Genomic DNA, 19209 nt, shown 5'->3' with positions numbered 1-19209 from the left:
TAACTGGTAGGACAAACTGAGCATGCTCAGTTGCCAGGTAACCAGAGGGAGTGGAAATGTTAAATTAGAGGGCAAGGTCATTAGGAAACTGCGTGATTGATCCTTTCATTCAGTGTGAATAGAAAACACTGTGTTTGCAGCTGGCACTGAGCCCTTACTGTGGACGGTGCAAACAGAAAATGGAGGTAAAAACAGCATCTTTAGCACAAAGTTATGCTCCCATGTGGATAAGCACACTACTTGCCAGATCAAAGTGTTTCCATTAGCCACACCCATAGGGGGAATGGGTTTATCTGCCAATCAGTTGCAAAATCTCTTAGAAGGCTTTTTAAAAAATAAATAAATACTCAAGCAGCTCCCACTAGGTTTTTCAGGAAAAAGGGGCAGGTTTAAGTAGCGTCATGTCTCCCCGTCCCCCCTGTTTTAAGAAGAGAGAGGTAGAGATGCACTAGAACTGGCAAACAGTGAGTGTGTTTCTACCCTAAAAGAGACAGGGCGGAAAGGGGGGGAAAGCAAACTCAGGCACCAGTTCTTAAAGTGAAATATAGTGACTAGCTGGAAACATTTCAGGGGCAGGAGATGTCTGAGAGAACTGCCTTTTCAGCAGAGCTGATGAAATATCCTTGATGGCTGTTAGTGACAGAGTTGTCTGTTCTCTGGAATAGACCCATGGAGTCTATGCAACTAAAGGTATCAATTCCACATTATATCAATTCCAACTGGAAGCCAATACCATCCACACAGAGTAAGAGTTGAAAGGAAGCTTGAAAGTCATCTAGTCCAGTCCTCTGCTTAGTGCAGTAATAGCCTGAGATGAAGCATTCCTCCTTACTCCTCCTATACATCTCCCACACAGGGTTTTTTATTAGTTTTTGCAGTCCTAAAACAAAATCCAGTATGGTAGGTTAATATTTCCACACAGCACAGGATCAGAAAAAGAGTGAAGAAAGAGTACCTTACTTTAAGTACTTCTTGAATTTATAGAACAGGAAGGATTCAATTAATGTGTCTATTCCGGAGTAAAGTAAAGCAATGCATATAAAAGGCCTGTGCACATACTTATATAAGTAGTAAACATTTAAACTCTCATTGTAATCCTGATCTCCATCATAATATCACTCTCAGTGAGAGAGAAAAAGAATCTTGAAGAAGGGGCTAAAGATCTTGGAGGGAAACAAATTCCATGACAAGGTGCAAGAAACGTGGTCCAGAACTGATTTTCTATTCTTAAATGACAGGTTTGCTCTTTAAAATAGCCGCTTTTAGACTCAGAACCTTGGAAGGAAGGTACAGTTGTGACACCCTTCCCTGGCTCTCCCTGTCAGGTTCCTACCTGCTCGTGGCTACTGCCTGTCACTAGGCACCACCAGGGACTCCACCAGTCCGGACTGTCCTTTTTTATGGTTTCTCTCCCCGCTCTAGCACAGATCTCAACAGATCCCCCTGCTAGGCAACCACCAGTCATGTCCTAATACCAGTATTCCCAGAGACTCTGAATACTGGTATTGTTATTCTCTTCACCGCTGCCACCATTTGTTACAGTTTCCCTTCAGCCTTGGTCATTACCTTACCCTCCCTTCTGGTCTGTGAAACCCCAGCCAAGGATCAGGCCTTTGGTAAACCAAATTAAGTATTTATTAAATATAACAAAGATAACAAAGATAACAAGATTTCTTCATAAGGCACATAAGCATATGGTTTTATCTAATACTAATCCGAACTCCACCCCCCTCCTTCTCCACGCTCTCCTGGCAAACAACTCTCTAAAACCCACCAAAACAACCCACTCACTTTCATCACATCACATCCACCCAGATTCCACTGTCATTCTTCCTTTTATACGCTCAGCCATTTTAAACACTCAGCCAATCATCCAGCATTCTACTGCCCATTCACTCCCCCTCCTCTTTCACTCCACTTACCATGTATCTTCTATTCAAACAGCACTTACCCTATTTACACTAATACAGGATCATCACATTTCCCCCCCCCCTTAACATAACGGCAGAGTATTATTCCTGCTCCAGGATTTATACGTCGCGTTAACAAGTAAAACAAGTCTCTCTGGGGAAAATGTCTTTCTTTGTTCCTCCATCTGGTCACGTCACTGCAGTCGCAGCCACCTGCCTTGACAGTCCATCGGCCAATACATTGTCCTTGCCTTTGATGAACTGGAAGTCCACTTGATAGTCTTGTAGGGCCCAGGACCACCTCTGCAGCATAGTATTATGGTTTTTCATAGTCTGTAACCATAACAAGGCCCGATGATCCATTGTTACCATGAATCTTCATCCCCACACGTATGGGCGCAACTTGTTCAGTCCCCACACGACCGCTAGGCACTCCTTTTGGACCGACGAATAGTTTTTCTCCCTCGGCGTCAGCTTGCGACTCAGATACGCCACTGGATGTCTGGTGCCTTCTCTCTCCTGCAGCAAGACGACTGCCAGTACGAGGTCCGACGCATCTGTAGCCACGATGAATGGTTGCTCATAGTCTGGTGCTATTAATATGGGTCCTTTGCACAAGGCTTGCTTCAGCAGATCAAAAGCCTTCTGACATCCATCCGTCCATACCACACGCTCAGAACACTTTTTCTTTGTCAACTCATGCAAGGGGATAGGCCACGCTTGTATTGCCTCCACCTTGCTCCATAAGGGGGTGATTTTCCCACTCCCCACCTTATGTCCTAACCAGATTACTTCACTCAAAACTTTCCCATTCACACAGCACGGTACAGATCTGACTGGGGCATGCTCTCCAGTATCAATGGAATGTCTGGCTATACTGGTTCGGCCAGGTCTATTGCTGAAGAGATTCCCATAGTTTTTCAAAACTCTCAGAATCTCTTCTTTTACTTCCTCCTTCACCTCCTCTGACCATTCCAATTGATCTACCCCTCCTTTGTCTTTGCTTTCCTGTACCAGATCCGGAAGTTCAGACCCACTTCCCTCAGGGAATAAGGTAACTTGCAACACCTGTACATCCCTGGTATGGTAAGGCTTTAACATATTTACATGAACCACTTTGCTTTTGTTTAATTGGTCTGTGGTGATTACATATGTCACTGTGTCAAGCCTTTCTCTGATGGTATATGGTCCTTCCCAGTTAGCCTGTAATTTGTCATGTTTCCTGGGTATGAACGCCATAACCATATCTCCCACATCATACACACATTCCCTGGCTGTTCTGTCATACCAGTAACTTTGCTTCTGCTGAGCTTGACTGAGATTCTCTTTCACAACTTCCATCATTGATGTTAATTTATTGCAGAATTCCAATACGAAATCTACTACAGATGTTTTGTACTCTCCCAGGGTTCCTTCCCATGAATTTTTTAACAGTTCCAAAGGTCCCCTCACTTTTCTAGTGAACATGAGTTCAAAGGGTGAGAAGCCTGTTGACTCCTGAGGGACTTCTCTGTATGCAAATAAGAAGCATCCCAAACATTCATCCCAGTCTTGTGGGTGATCTTGAACATAGCTTCTGATCATGCCCTTCAAAACTCCATTGAATCTCTCAGTTAGCCCATTAGTGGCGGGATGGTAAGTAGTGGTCTTTAGATGTTTTAGACCACAACATTTCCACATATATTGCATCACTTCTCCCATGAATACACTGCCTTGATCCGTCAGCACTTCATGAGGGAAACCCAGCCTCATAAAGATTTTTAATAAAGCCTCTGCCACTACAGGGGCTTCTACAGATCTTAGTGCTTCTGCGTCTGGGTACCTGGTGGCAAAATCCACCACCACCAATAGATATTTCTTGCCATGCCTTGTGGGTTTGGAAAAAGGGCCCACCAAATCTACTCCCCCTCTATAAAAGGGTTGTCCAATTATAGGAAGGGGCTTTAAAGGTGCCTTAGTCTTTACTCCACTTTTTCCCACCTTTTGGCATATACCACAAGATAGACAATGTTGTTTTACATCTTTGGAGATATTTGGCCAATAATAGTGTGCAGCCAATCTCCTCTTGGTCTTTTTTATTCCCAGATGTCCTGCACATGGGACACCATGGGCTACCTCTAGCAACCTGGTTCTGTATTTGCTAGGTACTATCAATTGCTTCACTGGTTCACATTCATCCTTTCTCTCAGCGGGTATCCACAGTCTATATAAAATCCCATTCTCACACACAACTTGATTCCTCAGCTTGTCAGTGAAAGGAATCTGTTGGGTCAGGGCTTGCTCCTTTATCTGCTTCAAACTGGTATCTTTATTCAGCTCTTCCCTGAATTGATCTGCCTCATCCCCAGAGACCATTTGATACAGTTTGTCTCCTTCAGCAGGCCTGCTAGTGGTTGCTATGGTGACCTGAGACTGGCTAACAGATTCCACCCTGTTCTTTTCAGCCTGTGTTAACATGGCTTCTGTTTCTTTGCCAAGCTGCTGTCTGGTCACCACATATATTTTCCCTTGTGCCCCCGTAACATCTCTTCCCAGTATCACTGGTTCTTGTTGTTGGGCATTAATACCGACTTTATATTCTCCCCCTTTTCCTCTCCACTCCATTTTCACTAGGGCCATAGGCAAGCTTTCTGGTTGTCCCCTCACTCCTTGGATAGTCACAGTTTCCTGAGGTAATATTTCCTCAGATTTTATTAAATCTGGCCTCAGCAATGTCTGAGCGGCACCAGTATCAAGCAATGCCCAATAATTTGCCCCTTGAACACACACTTCCTCTCTTAGACTCGAATCCAAGTCTGTTACTTTTGTCCAGTTTATCTGGCAGAACTGAACCTTTTTCGCTGTTTCTAAAGCCTTGGGCTCTGTTTTCACTGCCCTTGTCTGAGCAGGATTACTAATGGGGTTGGCAACCTCACATTGAAAATGTAGGTGCCCCGGTCTACCACATTTGTAGCATAATTTCTCCTCACTTTTAGGGTACACAGATCCACTCTGGGGTGTCCTGTGCCCTTCAGATTTTATTGGAGGACTCACTCGCTGTGGTACCACATCCCTTCTGCCAGCATTATATGGTCTGGGTTTAAAATCTCTTGATGTTTTCCCCACCCAGCCAGTTCTATTGGAGGCAAAGTGATCCGCCATCTCGGTGGCCTCCTGCACTGATGTAGGGGAACAGTCTTTGACAAGGAGCCTTATTTCTGGTGGTAACTGATGGTATAATTGATCCAGTATCATGAGGTTTTTCACCTCCTCCACAGACTGAGCTTTTGCACTTGTCAGCCATTTCCCAAATATGTCCATCAGTTTTGCCCCCAGCTCCACGAAAGACCTCCCTGTCTGTATCTGGCAGTTTCTGAAAAGCTTTCTAAAATAATCAGGCCCCAGTCTGAATCTTTTGTAGACTGCCTGTTTAAACTCAGCATAGGTGACGGGCCTGTCTGAGGGGAAATATTGGTATACCTCTGCCAATTCCCCTTTGATCAGGTTTGATAAATACTGCATGTATTTATCTTCAGGTAGCCCCCACAACTGAGCTGCCTTTTCAAAGGTTGTGAGATAAATTTGAGGATCTTGACCAGGCTCATAGACAGCAAAGTCCTTTGGAGTAATTTTTATTTTTGCTCCATCTCTGTCTTTCCTTGTCTCCTCAGAGTGAAATTTCTCTCTATCCAATTTTAATCTTTCCCCTTGTATCTCGGCATCCACTCTCATTCTCTCAGTTTCCATCCTCAATCTCTCAGTTTCCAACTCCCTCTGTTTATCTTTTTCCTCAGCTTCCATCCTCAATCTCTTAGTTTCCAACTCCCTCTGTTTATCTTTTTCCTCAGCTTCCATCCTCAATCTCTCTCTCAAATACTCTATATAAGCGGGATTGCTTAAGTATCCTTCTGGGGTCTCTTCCCTGACAGGTTGTTTTAGCTGGGCAGTTGCAAATCCTATAAGTGCTACCCTCAATTCATCTACCCCTTTACCCTCGTGAGGTAAATTGAATGTTATGCACTTCTCCACCAGCTCCTCTCTTCATTTTTATATATTCAGCCATGGTGTTTGAGTTCACTCACTCTTTGCCACACACTCTTTGCCAGTCACTCTCACAAGTAATCTTGTTTTGTTATTTCTGTTTGCCATACCACTGTTAGGGATTCTCTAGTATTCGTACCACCGCTACAGCCAACACCTGTGACGTAGTCTCCTTTGTTCGATCCCACCGCTACCACCACATGTGACGCCCTTCCCTGGCTCTCCCTGTCAGGTTCCTACCTGCTCGTGGCTACTGCCTGTCACTAGGCACCACCAGGGACTCTACCAGTCCGGACTGTCCTTTTTTATGGTTTCTCTCCCCGCTCTAGCACAGATCTCAACAGATCCCCCTGCTAGGCAACCACCAGTCACAACCTAATACCAGTATTCCCAGAGACTCTGAATACTTGTATTGTTATTCTCTTCACCGCTGCCACCATTTGTTACAGTTTCCCTTCAGTCTTGGTCATTACCTTACCCTCCCTTCTGGTCTGTGAAACCCCAGCCAAGGATCAGGCCTTTGGTAAACCAAATTAAGTATTTATTAAATATAACAAAGATAACAAAGATAACAAGATTTCTTCATAAGGCACATAAGCATATGGTTTTATCTAATACTAATCCGAACTCCACCCCCCTCCTTCTCCACGCTCTCCTGGCAAACAACTCTCTAAAACCCACCAAAACAACCCACTCACTTTCATCACATCACATCCACCCAGATTCCACTGTCATTCTTCCTTTTATACGCTCAGCCATTTTAAACACTCAGCCAATCATCCAGCATTCTACTGCCCATTCACTCCCCCTCCTCTTTCACTCCACTTACCATGTATCTTCTATTCAAACAGCACTTACCCTATTTACACTAATACAGGATCATCACAACAGTCTCTGATCTGGTGACTCATTTAGGAGAATTTGGCTCTGCACATGTTCAAATGACATTTGTGTTTATGAATTGCTGGGCCCTGGTACTAAAAATGATTGCCACAATGTTGCTCAGAATCTGGAGTGTACAGTGGTGCACAACACTGCAGTACCTCCATGCACAACATCATGCTGGCACTTAGCACATTAATCTGCATCCTGTCCATTCTCTCACTTAAAAGAAAATATGCTTTACTGTGGCAGAGGGTTGGACTAGATTATCTTCTAGTGTGGTCTGCTAACTGTACAGGAAAAGTCAACAGTAAGTGAAGAGTTTGATCCAGATGAGGTTCGAGGGGACAGAACAATCTAAGGTGGAAAGAGATGGAGTCAAGAAGCCAGCCAGGAAGTAACAAGAGTTCCCATAAGCTGGGTCAAGAATTAAAAATGCAGAATAACTTTATAGAGAGAAGGTTATCCTGGAAGGTAGCCAAGGTCTATAACAGCAATTCAGCAAAATTTATATGAGAAAGAGAGCTAGCAGGAAGTAGCTAGGGAGGATACAGCATTGTACAGGTTTCTTTTTTTCCTTCCTTTCACAAGATCTGTAGGGCCAATGGCAACAGAGATTGACTCCAGTTACAGGCTTCTGGTTCACAACATGCACATTATGACATAGGCCACTATGAAGGTGAGAGGGGAAGCAAAAAATGGCAACAAAAATTCAGAAGGAGAATGGCCATAAATATAATTATACAGGCATAGGAGTGGCTGTATACTATCAGGGCCAGCCCCAGGCATGCCGGGGCCCTTGGGCCCCAGCCTGCCCCGGCCCCGGCACTCCCCTTCTGTGATTCGCTGCAGGATTGGTACCGCAGATCGCAGGGCGGGAGATCCCAAGTTGCCCACCATACCCCTGTTCTACTTACCTTTCTCTGTGCTGTTTTTTCAGCGGCACACACTGCACACACAGGTTTGCCATCAATCAATATGGCAGCCGAGGTTTCCCTAAGGGGCTGAAGCCTCTGCCGCCATCTTGGTTGACGGCACGCATGCATGCTACACACGTGCATTGCTGCCATCAACCAAGATGGTGGAAGAGGCTTCAGTCGCTTAGGGAAACCCCTGCCACCATCTTGATTGATGGCAAACCTGTGCGCACAGCGTGCACAGCCACAGAGAACAGCAGAGAGAAAGGTAGGTGAAGCGGGGGAATGGCGGGTGACTCTGAAGCTCCTCTCCTGCTATCCGCAGCAGGATTACTGCCGTGGATTGTGGAAGGGGAGCTCAGGGGCCCCACAGGGGGCCCCTGTGGGCCTCAACCAGTGTCCCACCTGGCCGCCCTTTAGAACCAGCCCTGTATACTATAGTCAGCATGGATTTTCCACATTCCGCAATGTTAAATTGAAAATACTCTTCATACCATTCTGAAGCTTCCCATAAGCTCATTTCAAAACAAAACCTTACAAAACTTATAGTCCTGAACTCAGAAACGCTTGCTTAACAACCATCTGAATTTTCATGGTGATACACAAAACAGTCAGAGAGAATCAAGAGTTCAAAGTGTAAAAAGAGAGCCGCCCTGGGCTCCTGCTGGGAAGAAGGGCGGGATATAAATCAAATAATAAATAAATAAAATAAATAAATAAAAAGAGAAAAAGACCAGACCCATTTTGGACTATTTTCTGTCAAGGCATTTTCTCCCAGGCATTTTAGCATGTGTTTTAAATTGTTTTTATATTGTTTAAAATTTTAAAATTGTGTTTTAAATTGTTTTTAAAATATGTGTTTTAAATTGTGTATTTGTTTTAATGTTTTTGATTGCTGTAAACTGCTATGGGACGGTATACAAGTGCAATAAACAAATAAATAATAAATAAGAGTTCTCATAATCTGTTGAAATTAATTAAAAAGCCATGTTTACAGAGTACCTCTAATCCTGTCACTGACCTTGCCCTGTACTCTGACCTTCATCGTCTGCAGTTTAAAATTTTTAAAAATGCCTGGATGATTTTTAATTAATTTAAGAAATTTAGCATTGAACTCAATGATAAGGCCGGGCATGCCCAGTAAGAACCAACTGTCAGTGTTCTAAAAGCCAGATTCACACCTGCTGGGCTTACCAATCAGGGAGCCACACCCACACCAGACCTTTATTTCACTTTAGACAGTCATAGCTTCCTTCAAAGAATCCTGGGATGTATAGTTTGTGAAGGGTTAATTAATAAAATACAGCATAGAAAATACACTTTTTAAACCTTTTTTTAAGATTCTTCAAAGCTTTTAAAAATGTTTTTAAAGTTTTTTTCATTTTAATATATTTTAACGTCTGTTTTTATGATGTTTTAAAGTTTTAGTGCTTTTGTTTGCCACCCTGGGCTCCTGCTGGGAGGAAGGGTGGGATATAAATCAAATAATATATAAATAAATTTTATACACAATGTTTCTAGAGCATAAGGCTATACTCCCCTCCTTCACCTATCAGCCTCAGTTCTCACAGCTCCATGCAGATATACATATTCACTATTAGGCAAAAAACCTTGCAGTTTAAGAATGTACCTATAGCCAACAGATATTTCTATCAAATTTTAAAAAGCAGGGGAATTGGGCAGCTATAGTGAATGCACCAGGGGAGCAGGGAGCAGGAGACCTGACCTCCTCTCTGTACTGCCCTACAAATTTGTCAAAATGCAAACACAATTTGGGTTGGTCTTTCACAATCCACTTCCTGTGTAGCTTAAAGCTGTATAAAATTTATTTATTTATTTATTGTTTGATTTATATCCCACCCTTCCTCCCAGCAGGAGCCCAGGGTGGCAAACAAAAGCACTAAAACACTTTAAAATATCATAAAAACAGCCATTAAAATACATTAAAACAAAACAACTTTAAAAACATTTTTTAAAAAGCTCTGAAGACATCTTTTAAAAAGGTTAAAAGTGTATTTTCTATGCTGTATTTTATTAACCCTTCACAAACTACACTTCCCAGGATTCTTTGGGGGAAGCCATAAGTGTCTAAAGTGAAATAAAGGACTGGTGTGGGTGTGGCCCCCTGATTAGCAAGCCCAGCATCTATGAATCTGGCTTTTACAACAGTGACAGTTGGTTCTTACTGAGCATGCCCAGCCTTATCATTGAGTTCAATGCTAAATTTCTTAAATTAATTAAAAATCAGCCAGGCACTTTTTTAACTTTTAAACTGCAGAATATGAAAGTCAGAGTACGGGGAAAGGTCAGTAATAGGATGACAGGTACTCTGTGAATATGACTGATTTTTAATTAATTTCAACAATTTATGAGAACTCTGACAGAAAAAAGTCAGGGGTCTGGTTTTTCTCTCTCGCTTTTTACACTTTGAACTCTCGATTCACTCTGTTTTGTGTATTGCCATGAAAATTTAGATGGTTGTTAAGCAAGCATTTCAGAGTTCAGGACTATACGTTTTGTCAGAACTTGGAAAAGTTACTTTTTTGTACTACAACTCCCATCAGCCCCAGCTAGTATGGCCACTGGATTGGGCTGATGGGAGTTGTAGTTCAAAAAAGTAACTTTTCCAAGCTCTGCGTTTTGTAAGGTTTTGTTTTGAAATGAGCTTATGGGAAGCATCAGAATGGCATGGGAGTATTTTCAATTTAACATTGCGGAATACGAAAAATCCATGCTGACTTCAGTATACAGCCACTCTCGTGGCTATATAATACCCAGTTTAAACCCCATGCAAAATAGATGGGGACCAAATACATGAGTGTTTAGCATTAACCGTTTAAAAATTAAATGTCATTCTGTGTGTCTTCCTATGAAAACAGGATACTTGACTCAGTGTCAACATTATAGTGTACGTGAACACACAAAACTAGACCTTACAGAAATAGCACACACATTTACAAGACATGTTTTAATGTGCCACTAGAAATTAAAGCAAGCTTCCAACAAAATAGGAACAAGCAGAAATTTCTAAAAAAAAAGTATTCAAGGTAATCACTATAACATTCTTATCAATGTATACCCATTGGTTAGCAATTGTGTTCAGAGAAATAACTAGCTATTATCTATGCTGTTATATGTGGCAGCCAGAAGCCTCCCATCCAAGAGAATAATCAGAATCACATCACATCAAAGATCACTAATTTGCCCATACTAAAACTGTCCCAAACTAAACTATCCAACTCAGAGTCTCATCCGGCATATTTCATCCTGAATTATGGATTGTCAATGTTTACATGTATCATTAGTAATAGAACAGGACATCACTATGTAAATTTGCTTGCTGCTGTGGTGCACTGTTTTCAGTACCCTTTCATGTGCTGGGCATCTATTCTTTATCCATAAATCCTCTGGACATCTATGGGTTGGCTAACAGTGCCCAAATATAGTAAGAAAGTATCCTATATTGGTCTACTGAAGCAAATAATCTCTTTGATTATCAAGAGGTCTTGACAGCCATCTTTGATTTCTACTGGCCACTTAAATTAAGTGCAGTCTGTGCACCTTTATTCCCCCAAGTCTATATTGCAGTCTATAGTCTGAGTCTATATCCCCTAAGGTGCAATAGACACATGCACATAAATACAGCATCAGAGATAATAAGGATATAGTTTTTAAAGCTTTGGTGGACAACCAGCAGTTACTCATCCAACGATGGTTAATTGGGGCTTCATCAATTGATGATGGTTTGATGGCTTGGAGAATGCGCTGGGATATGCTCCTTCACATGTTGTTCCAGAAGGGTTTGGTGCAGGCTGTTCCGCATTTTTTGGTCATCCACCTAGGTGGGAATGGTCTGGGTTTGTTGAAGACATGCCATGACTTGCACGTTTGCAGACAAGCCACAACTTGTAGGTCATCAGGCAACACTGGCCTTCTATTTGGTTGGTATGATCCGATATCCTGCCCCATAGGGTATTGCGAGGTGAACCCAAGGGGTATAAACAAGGTTTGGGAAAAGTTAATAGGGAAATCCCATCTGGTGCTTCTAGGCTGCAGGGGTTTGGTCTGGCATCACCTCTATGCCAGGGATGAACTACACTGGCCAGAAGGCATTCACCTGTCTGATGCAGGTAATGGCATTTTCCTAGCAGACCCACAAAGGTGTCTGCAAGAAATTATTCCCAGCAGTAGGGTAAAGGGGAACAAAACTGAGGTTTGTCCCCCTTTTGTGGCATAAAGTGCAAGAAATGAAGCTGGTAAGAACAGCTAGATTACCCCCTTAAAGACCTTTGGGGATGATTGGCAGATCCTGAGGCCTTCAGCTCAGGACTATAGGGCCGAGGGGCAGGATACAGGCTGCCTCTGGAGCCAACTTACTTCATTCAACCAGTTTTAGGGCCCTGGGGGGTGACTCAGGAAGCACCCCCACTCACTTTCAGGGTGTGGCTTGAACAGGGGGTAGGTGGAATGGCTTTCCCTTTGCCCAGCAGGGATGGGTTGCCCTAATAGTTCCAGGTCTTGCCTGAGATTTTAGAGCTAGCTCCTGCACTTAGAATTTGCCTCTGCAGGTGTGGTTTACTTTACTGCTTGGCAGTGGCTTCGCTCCTACTTGGCGGATCGTCTCCAGAAGGTAGTGCTTGGGGAGCATTGCTCGATACCCTGGACTCTCCATTGTGGAGTCCCACAGGGATCGGTTCTGTCCCCCATGCTTTTCAACATCTACATGAAGCCTCTGGGTACGGTCATCCGGAGTTTTGGAGTGCGCTGCCACCAGTACGCTGATGACACGCAGCTCTACTACTCCTTTTCATCTTCCTCAGGTGAGGCTGTTGATGTGCTGAACCGTTGCCTAGCCGCGATAATGGACTGGATGGGAGCTAATAAACTGAAACTCAATCCAGATAAGACTGAGACGCTGTTGGTGAGTGCCTTTTCCGCACAGATGGAGGATGTTCATCCTGTTCTAGATGGGGTTACACTCCCCCTGAAGGAACAGGTTCATAGTTTGGGGGTTCTTTTCGATCCTTCCTTGTCACTCAAGTCTCAGGTAGCCTCGGTGGCTCGGAATGCGTTCTACCATCTTCGTCTGGTAGCCCAACTACGCCCCTGACCTCGCCTCAGTTTTTCATGCTCTAGTGACCTCTAGATTGGACTACTGTAATGCACTCTACGTGGGGCTGCCCTTGAAGACGGTTCGGAAGCTGCAGCTAGTGCAAAACGCAGCAGCCAGATTATTGACAAGGACCAGCCGGTCCTCACATATTACACCTGTTTTGGCCCGTTTGCACTGGCTGCCAATTGGTTATGGGCGGTCTATAAATGAAACTAAATAAATAAAATAAATAAATAAATAATAAAGTGGGCCTAGTTCAACCTAGCACTGGGTCTGTGTCTCATTTCAGCCCTCAGCCACAATTGGTGGACAACCAACAGATACTCATCTGATGGTGGTTATATTAAACACTAATTGTGCTTTTCAGGGTTATGTTTTCCACTAGGATGATTTAGCTAAAAAAATGTATTACGCATACACCACTTTTCTTCACCATCAGTGATGAATACCTGTTCTGTCTTTTTTCATCTGTTGTAAATAGAATAACCTCCTTAAACATTCTCTTTTGTTCAGACATTGTTAAGGTGTGGAAACTGCTTTCTTGGCCATGTGTGTACAAAAGCTGGCTCTTTAACCATTTTATTGCCAATGCAAGTAAAAGTCAAATCTCATTGGCAAGAAAGAGTAATTTACTTTTGGGTTATGAGAGAAAAAGCATGTGTAAAGGGTAAGTGATAGGTGCTTTGTTTCTTTACCTGAATTTTGCTATGTTCTAGTGAATGGCCTAGTTCTTGCAACTAGGAAAACCAGCGTGAAGTCACTGCATCAAGAACTCTGGCCTATTACCTTAAAAGCAGTTCCTGTATGAGAGTCACCAAGCTTTAATGCTATATTTTACTTAAGTTGCAATCCCATATACATTTACCTGGGAGCAAGTCCCATTTTAAGATAGCAGAAATTATTTTTAAGTAAACTTGCAGAGAATTTGACTTTTTTTTTTAGAAAACCCAGAAGATTCCCTTAATGTTTAGATGTCAGTAAGAGAATCAACTATAAATCTATTTATTTTGGGAATTTCTGGACATGTAACATTAAGTCCATGACCCTGTTTTGCTATACTCCAAGGCACTAATAGCAATAGTCAGGATTCTGAAAATTATTAATGGAAAATGTGTGCGCATACATGTATATATGGCCTGCAACATTCATATCTAGCGGGATTATCTATTCCTATTAAATTATGAAATGTTGATACCAACAGAGTCATAGACACAACATAAACAGGAACTTGCAAAACAAGCCTATGCACCAAATATACACTTTCAGCCTGAGCAGCACAGCCAGTAACAATATATTGCCAGTCCTCAGGCATCAAGTCCAGACAGGAGCTCAAATCCCCTATGTTGCTCACAACCATTCAACACACAAGGAGAAAGAAAGCTCACAGAGCATAGCACCCACATATCTCCTGGGGCAGGTATCTGCAGAGCATATCCAAAGCACTCCTGAGGCAAGGGTTCAAGACCAACCCAGGAAGAGACTCATACCAAGCAGTGAAAGAGGGGCCCGGACTCATAATAAAGGGTAGTCCCAGACACTCATTGACAGCAATGACCTCTAGTGGCTCAGTAATGTATAGGAGACAAGATCAGGAAACAGGAGATGGGAGTTCCATTATGGGTGGTAAATATAGCGCCATTCACCTTTAACACATCTGGCAACAACAACAGCCCGTGCAACACGTGCAAAAGACAGAAAACTCCTAGGATGCAAACTCACACAGCAAACATCACTGAGCAGTTCCTATCACTCAGCCACAGGAATCTCAAAATACATTGCTAAGCATTTGTCTCTCCCTCCCAGTCTTACCTCCAGTGTCAACACCCAGAAACCAGGTGAACAAATACCAGCCCTAGCCAGGTGGCACAGCTCACATTTTACATTCAGAAGTTTCCAGGTTTGAATCTGAAGTACAACTGCACACTAGGAAAGGTACAGAGGGCCTTCCACGCCCACACACGGTTAAGCCAATCAGGAAAAGTATTACATGGGCCAATCAGTGGTTTTGGGCCACCTGTCCCTCAGGCAACCAATCTCCACCCCACCCATTATTTTTCCCAATTAACCAGCCCCAATGGGTATAATCACAGTAGACCTCGTTGTCCTTCCCTCTCCATATCAGTCCCTCTCCCCACCACACCAAGTGACTGCCTCATACACCGTGGCACTAGCACCCATCCCACTTGTATACCCTAAGAGGTCTGCACCTTCACACTCTAAAGACCTTGAGTGAATAGAGAGACAAGGGGCCACCACCCCTGAGCCCATCAAGCTTCTTGCCCACCCCTTTCAGAGTCCCATTCTGAGATCAGTTGAAGCCAGATCCCGCAACAAAAACAACACATATGGCAGTGATAAAGATTTTATTGAACAGCAACTGGGATGGAGGAGATCCTGAAAGGAAAACAAATGTGTGGGGATGCCAATCAGTCACTCCAGCTGGGCCCCTTGCCCTGGGCAGTGACTCAACAGATAGCAGGGTGGCAGGTGCAGCGTCCCTTATGACACCAACTCCACATTTAAAACATCTTCATCTGTTGCGTAACTATCTATCATTGAGCTTTCCAGGGTGCAGGAGCCTGCCTGGAGCATGTAGGTTTTCAGCTCATGGACAAACAGCTGGAAGCATCTTGGTCACTACTGCTGGTGACTGAGTAGGCGTCTCTCACGGTCTGCATGTAATGGGGTGTGGAAGAGAGAAACCAACCTGCAGAGAGGAGGAGACACAGTGAGAGAACAACATGCAATACTCAGCAGCTGAAGCACATAGTCACATAGAAACTGGATGCACAGTAGGTGTTTTGGGGGGCGGCAACAAAAGAGTGAATGGTACCACTGTGGTATGCCCCTGCCTCAGCACACACGCCCCTTACCAGGTGCAGAGGAAAAGTGGGAAACTGCAGGTATATGTGTATCTTTCTCCCTTGTGGATTGCAGTGGAACTCTGTGTGCAGAGACACCTCATTCAGCAGCATGTAACATGCTCTTGCAAGAAAAAAGTGCTCATGAGTGTTCAGCCCTTGTGGCAATGTTTGGAGTGGAGTGCCTGGCTTTTGCCAACAGAGAGCTTATCTGCATGTGGAAATGAGTGTCTCCCCTATGTGTGGGAGACACTGCTCTTCACTTTTGTGGTGGAGGTAGGAGAGTATTAGTGCAGTACAAGTTCCAACAAGACACAGTATTCCCATATGGCAAATAGGTATGGGAGACAATACTTTTTTGTTTAGGCAAGTCAATCCAGACATGATGTGTTCTACAATAGTCAAGAAAACAGAAGAGGGCTAGGACTGGGGAGGGCAGCTATGAGAGAACTAGAAAAGGTCTTCAAATGCAAAGGTGTATCACTGAACACTAAAGTCAAGATCATTCAGACCATGGTATTTCCAATCTCTATGTATGGATGTGAAAGTTGGACAGTGAAAAAAGCGGATAAGAGAAAAATCAACTCATTTGAAATGTGGTGTTGGAGGAGAGCTTTGTGGATACCATTTACTGCGAAAAAGACAAATAATTGGGTGTTAGAACTATCACTAGAAGCTAAAAAGATGAAACTGATGTTATCATACTTTGGACACATAGTGAGAAGACATGATTCACTGGAAAAGACAATAATGCTGGGGAAAACAGAAGGGAGTAGAAAAAGAGGAAGGCCAAACAAGAGATGGATTGATTCCACAAAGGAAGCCACAGACCTGAACTTACAAGATCTGAACAGGGTGGTTTATAACAGATGCTATTGGAGGTCGCTGATTCATAGGGTCGCCATAAGTCAAAATCAACTTGAAGGCACATAACTGTTTTATTGATAATTTTAATCTTTTTTGTAAACTGCTTAGAGGTTTTTCACAATCAAACAGTATATACATTTTGTTAAATAAAATAATTAAATACAGCAATCATACTTTGAAGTAAGTGTTCCCCTTTCCCTTGCTTACCTGTGCGAGGTGTGCTGTCCTTGCTGTTGATTTTTTGTGTCTGGAGTCCCAAGGTGAAGTACCTATAAATATTCTAAACTAAAAAGTGTTAGGAATGTGCTCAAGTTCCTAGAAGTGTTCTGTTTGTGCAAAGTGCCCATTTTCCATATTTTTCCTCTCCAGAGCTCCCCCTTGTGAGCTCTGTGCATGATACACAGCCAGAGAGACATAGCCTCATGCTGTACCCTATCAACTGAGTTGTGGTCTCCCCATGTGTACTGGTGGTGTGCTGTGACTGGGTGCTAAGTTACACCATTTCCCATGCCCTGTTATAGCAACATGGGTAAGACAGTCAACACATGGACAGCTTTTTTGAAGTCAGTGAGAGGGAAATTACACCGCTCCCAAGACAAAAGAAAGTTGTGCCATTGTTGCTGCCATGGTCTAGAGAAGTATAGAATACTGCATAAATGTGCTCCTCCCTTGTGCCACCCCCATCCCTCCCACAACTCTTAGTACATCTTTGTGGAACGCCTCTCTCGCTATGAACCTACCTGCTCACTTCGTTCAGAATCTAAGGCCCTCCTCCGGGTACCAACCCATCGGGAAGCCCGGAGGGTGGTTACGAGATCTAGGGCCTTTTCTGTGGTGGCCCCTGAGTTGTGGAACAGCCTCCCCGAAGAGGTACGCCTGGCGCCTACACTTCCATCTTTTCGGCGCCAGGTAAAGACCTTTTTATGCTCCCAGGCATTTTAATCTTCTTAATCTTTTTAATCTTTTAATCTGTATTTTTAATTTTTGTAGTATTTATTTTGTTTTTGCTGTGCTTTTTGTTGTTTGTTTGTATATGTTTTTGTATTTTTATTATGATATATTGTATTTTATCTTGTTTGTTCACCGCCCTGAGAGCTATTTTGCTAAGGGCGGTATATAAATTGAAATAATAAATAAATAAATAAATAAAATACATCTGAAGTGTTTCAGCAGTGTAGCTGTCATTGTGGTGGCATATCTCTCATTCCATCTGTGTAGCAGTGTACTCAAGTATAGAACTTTACCCTTAATTAGCAAGTGTTATTTGATGGTAGTTAATAGAAGCACAAGTAACTTCACAAGTTCTGGAAGAACATTTTCAAAGGAATAATAGTGATAGGACGTCTGACAAATACTAGACAACTTATGTAGTTTATAGCCCTAGAATTTTACTTAAGAGTTAAACACATAATTAAATCTCTCCCATAATTACTGGACTTAAAAGTGCTCAACTTTGACTAGATCACAACCTTGCACCCCTGTTTCCATTAAAATAAAGGGTTCTTGACTCCTTTATAACAAATCCAATTTGGAAAGGGAAAGATAGGAAAGCTTTTTAATGCATATGCAACGTATTCATCAATATAATTCCCTTAGGCATAATTACATTCCCTAGGAAATGCTTAAGAGCACAGCAGTATTTTAAAACATTTTGCTGCATTTTGCGTTTCAGTTTGGTTACCTTAATTTAAAAAAATACACCTCAGCATGACACTGTTCTCTTTAATTAATTTGCCTATGACAAGTTAACTTCAACAAGATGGTATTTTCTTTCACAATTACAATGTGCTGTCCTTAAGTTAAAGTTATAGTAACACATGCTCCTCCAATGATTTAAAAAGATGCTGCTGTATATACTAGCAGAAAGAATGAAGCATCACATCATATATATGTAAGTGTTCATTACAGTTACCAAAATCCATAGGAAGTTAGTGCAAAGCAAGGCATTTTATTGCTTTCAAATGAGAAATAACAGAAGCAATTATTTATGCTCAGATAATGATGTTTTAATAAATCTGTCAAGCTATGTGAGCAGCTGGCCACCAATCCAAACTAAACAAATTTGATTAGCATTTTAATGTAAATAAATCAAATTAGTGGAAAGGGGCATTTATTTCAAGCAATTAACACTGGTTACTGCTTTCTTCATAAATTAAAAAATAGAATTTAGGTATGATGAAATTATAATTTTTCTGATTGTTATAAATATTTTTAATGACAACAAATACAGACATAAAACCAACTTTTACTATGTCCTAGGAGAATTTGATCCTTGGCACAGAACAAGCAACATACACACACCTTAGCATTGGGGAAAGGCAAGAATAATAATTAAAAAACAAGTACAATAGCTAGCAACACAATAGCTTATCTAAAATAAGGTATCATCATCTTGACCTCTAGGCTAGTACAGGTATCTGCTAAAAGGTACAATTCTATGGAGAATAACCCCTGTTGATCTCAATGGGACTTACTTCCAACAGAATTGAGCTTTACAGCATTATCATTGTGATTATGACAACCAGCCCCTTCTCTTTTATGTTCTTTCAGCATCCTTTCTTGCTCCTTCTTTTGCCTGCCCTGAAGACTGACCCCTTTTTCCTTAAGACTATCTCCTCACTTGTGTCAATCCAGTTAGG

General features: G+C 42.5%; 1 protein-coding gene across 4 annotated transcripts in view; it reads right to left on the bottom strand.

The window, feature by feature from the left end:
- The window catches only part of MYRIP (myosin VIIA and Rab interacting protein), a 377908-nt gene that overhangs the window by 353781 nt on the left and 4918 nt on the right, over positions 1-19209 (bottom strand). The gene's annotated exons all lie outside the window — the stretch shown is intronic.

Source organism: Rhineura floridana, chromosome 10, assembly GCF_030035675.1.
Source record: "Rhineura floridana isolate rRhiFlo1 chromosome 10, rRhiFlo1.hap2, whole genome shotgun sequence".
Classification (NCBI taxonomy): Eukaryota; Metazoa; Chordata; class Lepidosauria; order Squamata; family Rhineuridae; genus Rhineura; species Rhineura floridana.
The sequence above is the reverse complement of the archived record's forward strand: the minus strand, read 5'-3'. Positions and strand labels throughout refer to the sequence as shown.